Consider the following 11,907-nt stretch of genomic DNA (forward strand, 5'->3'; position numbering starts at 1 on the left):
TGCCTGAAAAACTCAACCTTAACAATAAGGGGAGTCACTTAAAGGAGAACCTACAAACCTTAAAACAAATATATCTGAACAAAACCTTGTTGGTAACAAGTATTTCCTGATGATGTTCATCACCAGAAATTACATGGATTACACATGGACATCATGATCTCTTGTGTGTTTCTCCAAGCCTTTTTCATATCTTTCTAAAATTCCAATGTGATAAATGAACATCGTCAGGAAATACTTGTTCTTTTGAAATATTTGCTCTTTGCAGAACAGGTTCTTTTGGTTAAATAAACAATATTGTTTGATCCTCAATCACTGTCACTACTGAATTAATGAAAATGCTTGCTGACCAGCTTTTCTGAAGACTTACTAGGGCAAAGACTTGCTAACAAACACATGAGGTTGCTCTGGCGCTGGAAAGTCAGCATATGTTGTTTTGGGATCAGAGTGAGAGAAGAAACTCCAAGACATAAAGCTGTGCTGGACATCTGCACACAGGCTGCTAAGTCCTCTTAGTCAGATCCACCATGTCCTCAACTGGCTGCACTTCTCTTCCAGGGCTTTTCTGCAGCACACCTTTCCTCAGCAGCTTTACAAACTATATTCCCCTCACCAACTATAAGTGAGACCTTCAGATGTCAAACCCTCTAATAACGTCTCCTGGCCCTGAAGAGCTGATAGGCACCCAGCAAAAGGAGCAGATTATCAGGCAGTGGAGCTTTAGTATTTTTACACCATGACAAGGAAACTTTTTTATCTCAGGTTACTTACATAAGCTGCCTCAGAGGATAAAGGTGTAGGAGGAAACACAGTCAAGAGGTAAAGGTTTATCCTGGATATTTATATTCAGCGCACAGGAAAGATTCTTGGTGACATGCAGATGTTTGCCCCACTTTTTTTGTGTAAACAGCACCTGGCTTTAGCATGTGAACTTAGCACCTTGTTTGGAGGAGCTGGGGCTTCATGAACTCTGCATTGGCACTGAGGAAAGAAACTTCTTGGAGGCTGTGGAGCCCTGAGATAGAGCTTTAAATATGTATTTAAAGGTCAGACAGCAGCTTTGGCAACTCATTTTAGCTTTTTTTTTTCTCTGACATATTCCTAAAATGGGCTTAGACTCTGGATGCACCTGTTAAAGAGGATAGCAGAAACAAAACCTTTTATGATCATAAAAGTGGAGTTTCAAGTCTCATAGCTTTTGAGAAATATGGCTCTGGAAAATGAATTTAGAGCAAAAGAATACACTGACGGCAGCTGGGAGTATTGCGCTTGGTAATGTAGAACCTACCTGAGGAACAGACAGAATATATTTCATGCATTATTTGCCAGGTCAGTGAAACTCCAAGTACAAATGAAACCATCAGAAAGTTTCCTTGGGTTTGTGGCACTGGTGGAAATCCCGAGTGCTTCTGAACCTGATTTTCAGAAGTTTCAGATCCTCTCAGTTCTCAGGGTTATTACAGCTGGAACTTTGGCTGCTTCAAGTTTAAGCCCAGCATGAATTAGAGATTTCAAGATGATCATGAAATGTTTTGTTCTTAAGCTGTTGTACAGATATGGGCTAGTTCTACCTTTGAGTTCCATGTGTTAACTGGATTAGGGTTGGATTGATAGGAAGATCATTTTTGAAAGAAAACAAAAGCTAATGGTTGTGTAGAAAGGTGTGAATATAGGTCATTTTAGTGCTTTGTGCTGTATCCCATCACCATACCTGTCCTCCCTCAAAGGCAGGCTCAGTTGTGTGCACTGTTATTGTCTGAAGTTTGTTCACAGGCCTAGCCAGACTCCCTTAGGTTATGTTTATGGACTTGGGTCTCCAGGCCAACTCTGACACAGCCCTCAGCAGGTGGAGGAGCCCATCCTGAATCTCCCCTGAGATCAGCTGATGGAGCAATGTTAGATAATACAAGCTCCCAAATAAGCTTCACACGTAGAATCGCAAATTATTCCTTAAGAAGTTTGTTGCCAAAACTCTTCTGCCAACTTGCCTCTGAAGCCCCATTTCTGTGTCCTCTTTTGCATGTTCAGATCCCCAGGACAGGCTGAGCCCAGGTGACAGATGCAATGGGGCATCCCATGAGCTGCAGGATGGCAATCACCCTCACACGCTTACCTTTGGCCGGCTGTCCCCTGGCAGCAGCTCCTGTGCTGGATTCCACCCCCCAGCACACGGGAATAGAGTCACTGGTGCCCTGGGGCAGGAGCTGGCATGAGAGCAATCCTAGACCCATGTCCATGACACAGGTCTGAGTGGGACAAGCCTTCATGTTCCTGGAACCCAGCCTGGCATTGCCTTCTGGAAGCACCTGCTTTCCTCTGAGCATCGACCAGGAAGTCTCTCTAATCATCTCTGTACATACCTGCAGTGGCCTAAAAGGAACAAAGTGGCAAGAGACAAGCTGAAAGCACGAATAGTACCCACAGGTACTTTAATCCTGTCAAGGGTAGGGTGTTTTTCCACTTCTGCTTATAAATTAGAGACCAGAGACCTAATTACCTCACAACTTTCCCTAAGATGATAGCAATTATTTATTTTAAAGTGCTTTGGGTTAGGCTAAGAGAATAAAAAATATAGAAGGAAGCCAAATTCTGCATTTTGTGGCTTTTTATTTCTGCAGAAGTACATTGCTGAAGGATGCCTGAGAAATGCCTGGAGCCCTTAGCTGCATAAAGGGGGCAAAAAGAGGTGAACAGCTTTGTCTGCCGAGTATGAGGTTATGCAATGATAGATGTTCCCAGATGAATTGTCAAGTACTTCTACTGAGAAGGGACAAATACAGAATAAGAGCAGCATCACTCAATAACATTTGCAAAACTGAAAGATGAGAAGAGAGCATTTGCAACCCACTGAATGTTTCTTCATAGTTTTTTTGCCTGACAGCTTGGCTGAGCAGCAATACCATGATCTGTCACAGGCTCCTGTAGAAAAGTCTCATCTAGCTCTGGGCTTTTATTTGCATCTGGAGCATTTTGTCAAATGCCTTTTCATTTGCTTTCCTGTTCAATAGGTGCACACACCAGCCAGTATTCTTAACCATAAGTAGATAATCCAACTAGTATCATTGGCTTAATGCTGTTTCCCTATGGCAAACCGTGGTCCAGACATCACAGCATGAATTGACATCATCCATAGGATCTTCAGCAGCACTTCCTGAAACATTCTCCTGCTGTTGGCAAGGGCAACCAGAGCAATTGGGAGAGGTCTGAGCAAGTGTGGCTGATTCAGCTACGTCATATCCCAGGGCGGAGTTGTTTCCAGTCTCCTCTTCCTGATTAACACCTCGTGAGGAAGCTTCACAATCAGCGCATTGTTCCTGCTTAACTCAACCCTTGAGCTGCTCTTAAGAAACAGCAGTGGCACTTTATATTTTCACCTTACCTTAATCAGTGATAACTTGCAAGTGTAGACACGTCCTGGGATACATGGTTCATTATCTTAGAGGAGTGAGAGCAGTGTAATGAATATGCTGAGTGGCCCGAGGGAGAATATTTTATCCAGTCATTTCATGAAGGGGATCTGAAATGAATTTTACCTTGGAGATTTTGGGAAAGGGAGATGGGGCTGTTTTCTTCATTTGATCAGTAAAAATGAAGGAAAGAAAGCTGAAGAAACCAAACCAGCATTTTGATGGGATACCATGGTTGCATTGCTCTTGCAGAATAAATTGGGGGAAATACTATCTCATTCTCATATAGATTGTCTCCCAGTGATGTTTCTCACTGCAGAGTGCTATCTGTTTTGGTGGCATCCATATCTGTGGCAGGAGCACTCATGGATAGCAGCCATCCCTCAGATGGAGGAGGAGGAAGCTCGCCAAGTTACCTGGGCTCTCATCAGTCAGACTGAAGATGGGCATTAAGATATTCACTCATGTATGAGAAGTAAATGGTCTTGGATCAAATCTTTCATAGGTCCGGTAATTGATAAGCACCCAGAGGAAAATGGCATTTCTGGGAAGAGAAAAGAAGCTGTTCTTTATTGAGTGTGCATGTGGCTTTGATCCCTGAGAAGAACTACAAGAGCCAGGCTTCCATTGCCCTTTCCCCTTGGACAAGCCACGTTGTTTATCCTTGTACCTTTATAGGGCATCATTACCTGGTGTTTGTTTCTCACTTTGTCCCCATGGAGTGAGGCCAGAGGAGACTGTGGTTTCTGTGAGGGTTGCAGTGTTGCAGAGGTGAGATCCTTTGTGGAGATAGACAAAAAACATGGGTTGTGTGGGCTGGGGAAGTTCTCCTGCCCTTCAGTGCACCAGAGCAGGGTGAACAGTACAAAATCACTGGCATTTTTCAGGGGTTATTCCCTTTGTGCTTTGTTTTGTTTGCAAAAGGAGACAGGGAACCTTGTGGTAGTTAAGACGAATCATTTGCCTCTCTTGCTTTTTTTGAGCCATGAGTGTCCATTTTTATGTCTGGGATGGTTTCTGAGAGTTGATTCACATCTGGACTGTTTTCTGACCCATGAAGGGACCCTCCATGGCAAAATCTATGCTGCTATACGGCTAATGTCCATATGTACTTCTGCTGTTGTGGATGGGGGCTTCTCCCACTTCCCCCAAAAAGGCCTTGTGCTGCAGCAGATTTCTCTTCTGGATATCTCTGTACTGGTGATGTAGCCTGAAAACTTGACTGGAGAGTGCTACTCCTCATGCTCAGAGGGAGACTTAGTGTCCTAACTCATTCCTTGATCCACTGAAAATCAGCCTGCCAGTCTGCAAGGTGAGTCTGGAAGGTCCTGTAAGGAAAGGACCTTGATCTGTGCTCACTCTGCAAATCCCAGACACTGGTGTACGAAAGAGATCTGGCCTTGAGAGCTCAGGAGCAAACCATAGGTTCAGTAAGATGGGTCAAGCCACAATAAATGAGTTGATCATTGACCTTGTCTCATTTTCCTGTTTATGAATTACCCAAGAATGCACTTGCTGTTTTCCAAGGGTAGATCAACCTGTTTTAAGTAAAATCTGTGGTTCTTTGTTTTGCGTTATTTAATGCCTGGAAGGAAGAAGCAGACCCATGAGAATAATAAAGCAGTATGATCACGAACACCATACAAACCTCTAGAGAGGAAACATGGCAGAAGACACAGCAAAGGTCAAACTCCACTGCACTTTTTTAATCTAAAATGGAATTTTTTGTGTGTGTATGTGCTCTTAAATGACCTTTGTTTTTGTAATGATTCTCTTTAAAAAACCTGAGTGCACAGGGGACCGAAAAGCTCTGCCACTGTTCGCTCTTGTATTCCAGAAAGTCAGTGGAAGTGACCAATGCAAAACAGGGCATGGTGGGCATGGTGGGGAGTGGGACATGGGGATAGGCAGGGGTGATAACACCAGCATCACACATTGCCAGACCCTGCTGTCCATTCCCACCGCCTCCTGTGTGCTGAGATGAGTGCACTGGACCTTTAGGTTGATGAGACTTTGCAGGGGTGATGTCACCACCTTGATTTACATCACAGTACTGTGTAACAAACAGTTTTTCAGCTCAACACGCATAGCAAAGCATGCAAATGGGTTTGGTTCTGTCACAGGGGATATCTCAACAGGCACATCTTCAACCACAGAGACTTTGCTTACAGCTGAGCCCAGAGCTTCATTCCCTAAATACTCTTTGATGCTATCTTCCTCTTTTTCCAAATGCTACTGCCTCCCACACAGGCATACACACCACAGAAATGTTGGCAGGACTTCTAGGTCATCTGCATCCACCTGCTCTGGGCTGCACTGTCAGAGTCAAGAGTTCAGAGAGGGCACCACAAACTGGAAATGTTTCCTAGCAGAACAACAAGGAAATTTATGATGTGAGAAACAACTCAGTAATCTTTTTCATAAAATATCCTGGATCCAAAAATGACATTTATAATCTAGCAGCAGTTAGCTCTCTGCCACATGTGGAAACTTAGTTTGCCTGTTCTTAGCTAATTGGTGAAAAGTAAATGAATACTTGTTATTTAATAGCAGGATGATGAAATATGGGTTACTCTACACTTTGTGTCCTAGATAGTAACACATGAATTTTTTAATAGGATTCACTTTCCTTATATTCAAAATCAGTCATGAGAGTGATAAATGAGGCTAATAATAAACAAACCTTGCAAGGGCCTTTGGGACCTCACAGAAGCAAGGTTCAGATGGCTGCACAGCGATGGAGATTCCCCCAGCTCATGAAGAGGAATGTCTGCCAAGTGTTAGCAGTCACATAGCAGCTGGTCCCAGAGGGCATTTCCTCACAATGGCAGAACAGTCTCAGCCAAGGTAGAAGTATGTTACATCCAGGTTAGGAAGTCCCATGGCTTCTCATTGTTTCATATTAATGTGTTTTCTCATGAGCAAAATTACTCTGCACATGCCTGTTTTTCGTATTTGTCCTCCCCATGGCCCTACAATGGTCCCAAGTTGAAGGCAGGCTACTGGGATTATTAGCCAGATCAGCTGCTGCTGCTACAACTATCAGATGAAATAAAGGAGGCAGAATAGCAGTCTCTTCATTTTTAAGGCAATTAGTGATGTAGAAGATTTATGGGCCCCGCATTTATCGACTGTTTAATTTATTGGACAAATAGCCCTGTGACAGAAACAAATGTAAACTGAGTAGAAGTATTCCAGTGAAGGATCAGACTGGAAAATGTCTTTCAAACAAGAGATGGAAAATGTTGCATGGACATGTAAAAATTTAGCTTACAAACATCTACCACTTATAGCTGATGGCATCCCACTTGTCATATCCCTGAGTTTGACTGGGCAGCCATGGATTACAGGGGACTCTTGATCAGGCTTGAAGGGCATGCAAAAGGCTGTTTCTCCTCTGAAGTGACTAGGCAGCTCAGAGGACAAAATTATGGATTTCTAACCATTATAGATGCAGAGAAAATAAGAATCTAGAATTATTACAGGTCATGAATCATTATTATCCAGATGCCTTACAAAGTGCAGGTGCAAAAAAGGCCTCATTCCCCGGTCTACAGTGCTGCAATGCAACACCAATCCATTTCAGATCTAGGGAAAGGCCAAGGGAATGACAGCCCCTGGCTCTAGCCCTTCAGGCTGTGGCCTGGCATGATGAGAGAGATGGAAGAGATGGAAATCCTATGGTATTTTCCATATCCCTTCCTACCTGGCCCTAGGGTTAAGATGGAGGGAGCCTCACAGGGAGCTCCTTCAGCAGCTGGTGTGTACTTGTGAGGGAGAAATGACATTTTGGAGCCAGGCATTTGGCAGGCTGGGATTTAAAAACACCAAGGGGTTATAGCAGGAAGCTCACAGGCACGTGTCATATACAACGTGGAAAAGATGTCACAAGGTTATCGATGAGGGTAGGTCATTAGCCAAGGGTGACATGCATTCTGGTGGATGATTGCCAACTGAAATGACCATCTGTGTCAAGTCAAATTAAACTGGCCATCAGTACACCTGTCAGTTAAAAAAGAAAAGGAAATCAGGAAAGAAAGGCTTTATTTTCTGAACTGTCAGTTCACCTCCATAGCCCTGGAAACCTGGGCTCACCACCAAATGGATGGTGAACAAATACTTAACTTGAGCACTCAGGCTGTGTCTACAAGGTTAGGAGAGTTCTTGGCAGGATAAAAATTAAGAATAAAGCTCAAATGCTTTTACTGACTGCTTGCTTGACTGCTAGCAGGATCAAAATCTGACTATTTTTAATAACTAATCCATGTCTACGGTTGAACCCAGTTAAAAATCAGTTTTTTCAAGGAAGAGAAACTTTTTCTACATTTTCTCATAAAGAAAGGTGTTACTCTCAATGCAAAGTACAGTAATTTCACGAATACAAGCCGCACCAATTTGACCAAAATTTTGGTGGAAACCCGGAAGTGCGGCTAATATTCCGGGGCGGCTAATACATTAACAAAATTCTAAAAGCTGCCAACACGGAAGTGAGAGCCCGCGGCAGCCCCAAGCCAAGCTGGAGCCCGGCCGGCCCCGGCAGAGGTGGGAAAGCCTGGCAGAGGTGGGGCCAGCAGTGTGGGGGGTGGGCGGCAGAGCCTGAGCCAGCAGGGCGGGGCAGGGTGGCGGCAGAGCCCGGGCCAGCAGGGCGGGGGAGCCCGGGAGAACTGGGGCTAGCAGTGCAGGGGAGCATGGCAGAAGCAGGAAGCCCGGCGGGTGGGGCTGCCTGGCAGCGGGGGAAGCCCAGCAGAATCGGGGCCAGCAGCGTGGGGGAGCCCGGCGGTGCGGGGGCCTGCAGTGCCGGCCAGGGCGAGGAAACGCGGCGGCGGTGCAGACGGGAGGGGGCGGCCGGAGAGCCTGGCAGCGGCAGCCCTGCTGGCTGGGCGAGCGAACGCGGCGCGGGGCTAGCGAACGCGGCGCGGGGCGGTGCTGACGGGAGAGGGGGGCCAGCGAGCCCGGCGGCGGCGGCAGCACCACCCGGCCAGCCCCGCCGAGCCGTGGCGCTGAGCTGGGCCACCCGGCCCCGTCGGCAACCATGAGCGGGCCGAGCCTGCCTGGCCCCGCCCCGAGCCAGTAAAGCCCGCTATGCCGCGATCCTGTTACTAATTGGCCAATTTGTGAAAGCTGCGCACGGATTCTCGCGACAAACGAAAGTGCGGCTAATATTCGGGGTGCGGCTTATCTATTGACAAAGACAGCAACATTGTCGAGGCACCGGGGGTGCGGCTTATAATCCGTGCGGCTTGTATTCGTGAAACTACTGTACCCTCCCTCATTTACAAAACCAACCAAACAAAAAAGCTAAGCATGATCTCAGCAAAAGAAAAATCACTTTGTGGGAGGTTTCTGATTTTCTTTAACAAAGACAGACAGCAAAGTTTTATTACTGTCTTTAATGAATGAAAAACCATCTCCTACCTGCACCTTTTTTGACTGAAGTTATTTCAGCCATATCTACCTGGAAATGCCTTTTCCTGTGAAAAGCTGGGGGATGATGTGTGCCAGCCTAGTCCTTTTGCCTGTGCCATTCTAGTCCCTCAGGCCTCAATCTGTTGTTTATTGATTTGGCTAAGAAAAGGTGCTATGGAAAGACTGCCTAGTTTATTTTCCCACCTGAAAGACAGGATTTCCCTTTTATCTTTTGGCCTGAGTAGCTGTGTTTGGTACTCTCTCTCCTGTCTCGTGCAGTGAGGACTCCCCATCCTATTTCAGCCGGCTGAAATCACCACCTTCTCCTAGAGTGCTGCAATTAAAGCAGCTTAATGAGTTTGCATACGTCAGCCAAATTTCCTTCAGTGGCATTTAGACTCATGTGACTTATCTCACAGTTGCTGTGGATTAATGCATAGGATCAGCTCCTGCTGCTCACCTTATGCCTGGGAATATACATTCAGTGGCTGCCATCGGATGCTGAGCTCTCAAACCCTGGGGAACCAGCCTCAGCTGCTGCACTGAGGCCAGTGTGTTGCCTCTATAATTGTCCAACATTGTCTGACCCAGATGGGCCAGAATGGATCCCTCTGTGGAAAAAGCAAAAAACCTTATGTACAACACAGACTGCCTCTCCTACAGACCACATTCCTGTATCCGAGTTTAAATCCTGAAACTTGTGATTATCTTCTTTTCAGTCTTCCTCTTTCATTTTTCAGGATTAAATTTTCTCAGTCCCATTATTCTTTTTCATCCTGGAAACATCTCCTCATTAAAACCTCCAACCAGAAGAGAATTCATATGTGACACCACTGAGAAATGTGGATTGTCTGTCCTTGGCCACCAGCTAAGCCATTGTTTGGGTGCTGCTGGCTTTCCACAGGCTTTCCAGGGGTTTATTGAAGTCTCAACTCACAGTTTAGTCCAAAATACACAAATTTGAAAAAAGTGATTAATACTTATCAACAGAAACTCTGCCAGCCTGGGTCACACTGAAACCCTGATGTTTTCCTACCTATCTGGGGTGAATACTGTTATCGACCCCTTTGATTATCTTAGCTTTGAAGGTCTATCATTTTGGTGGCCTGTGGAGGGAAATGGATGTCCTGATAACACAGATCCCATCAGTGGAAATTTTGCTGGGGAAGAGCTCACTGTAGCAAATCAAATCCTGAATAGCACCCAGCTTGTCACATCTGTAAGTATTTGCTTTAGGGCTAAACCATTTCACACTCAGTGCAAACTCACATATGGTTAGAAAACCATAGGAATATTCCCACAAATATCCAGTGTCAGTGTTCAATTTGTGCCAGCTCTGAGGATGAAAGCCTCTCTGCAGTGCAGTAGCATCATGCCTCTTAACCTGGGAGGGTTTAGGGAGTGTGAACAGTACAAGATCCATTCTCTGAAAATATACTGCTGGAGGAGTACAGTGAAGCATATTTTCACATAATGTCCATGACTATTGGCTGAAATCTGATTTTGAATTGACTGTCACAAAGAGCCAGACAAGACACTCAGCTCCTGGTGCTGATCCCATACAGTCAGACAACACAAATGTAGCATTCAATAGTCTTGGTCCAGAGAGTCTGAGCTAGTAAATTCTTTAATGCTTGCAAGGTAATTAACAAAAAACCACTCCTGGGCTAGATGGGGGAATTTCATTTGCAATAAGCTATTCATATGATAAATGATTCATTAAAAATTAGTCTGCCTCATCCAATCACAAAGCATTTCTTGTTAAGGAGCCAAAAAAATAAGAAAAAGGGAATAATATTCATTATAATTATGGCAAGAAGACTATGAATGATGATGCACTGAAAAACTTTACATGTTTCTGTACAGTAAAAATTAGTCTCACCTTTTCCCCCTGCTCTTTCATAATTTAAAACTCACTTGCTTTTAAAAGTTCAAGCCTGTCATGTAGGTAATCCTCACTGAGAGCTAGTGTAGATGACATGTTTGAAAATAATTGGTTTTAGGAATAAGAAAGTTATCAGTGCTGAAATTTGCTGGCTTCTTTTAGAGAAGACATTCTCTAGAAAACGTTCCCTGCAAGACAGGAAATTCTTTTACTGATCCTGCTCTTGCAAGTGGATTTAGTAAAACACAGCTCAAAACATTTCAATTGTAATTTGACTTGAATACAAACTTTGTTTTCATTGTCTTGTTTTATTATCTACCACTATACAAGCTTCTTATTGTCTTAATGGCACAGCATCACTGATGAAAATCTGTTTCAATTGACCATTCTTGCAGCCACCTCAGCATTACTACAGTCAAATACCTCTCTAAATTAAAAAAAAAATGATAAGATTGAATATCCAAGCACTCAAAAGTTTGAAAAGTTGAGGAAAACTTAGAGACTATATCTATATGTTAACAAATATGCTTCATTTATGCAATGGCATGCTGTATTTTCAAAAAAAGTGTTGTCCAAATACACCATTATTCAATACTTCGTTGACAGAAAATAAAATGTTCAGTACACATTACAAAACACCAAATGGAATCTTATTTAATTTTCTCCTGGATGTTTCTAACACATTCTGGCTTTAATACTGGAGCAGAGATAAAGCGATGATACACTTATTTCCACAGCACTGTGAGGGAAAAGTGGTAGAGGCAGTAAAATCTTGCTTGTGAATTAAGCGATCTTGAACACACTATCTACAGCTTCAGTATTCACATAATTATGTTCAAATTGCATTCCCATCTTAGAAATGCAGTCCTGGAAGGGATGTCCCAGGTGATGGAATCCAGGCTCCTGCACCAGCAGGCAGTGGCTTTGTAGGGTCCCTTTCATCAATTGCTCAAGCTTCACCTCAAAACTAATTGGGTTATTTTGGCTTCACATTATCCCATGGAAGCCTCTGTGAGGACCCCATCACTCTGATGGCAGAAGGAGTTTCTCATTTCCAGTCTAGACTGACTCCCAGACATTTTAAAACCATGTGCAATTATGCTAAACTGACTTTTTAAAACAACACTTTTTCTTCTTTGGGATATTTTCAGATGACAATTCTACGCTTTGTCAGCTTTTTTTGTTGCTAGACTAAACAACAGAAACTCAATC

Source organism: Catharus ustulatus, chromosome 1 (assembly GCF_009819885.2).
Source record: "Catharus ustulatus isolate bCatUst1 chromosome 1, bCatUst1.pri.v2, whole genome shotgun sequence".
Taxonomy (NCBI): Eukaryota; Metazoa; Chordata; class Aves; order Passeriformes; family Turdidae; genus Catharus; species Catharus ustulatus.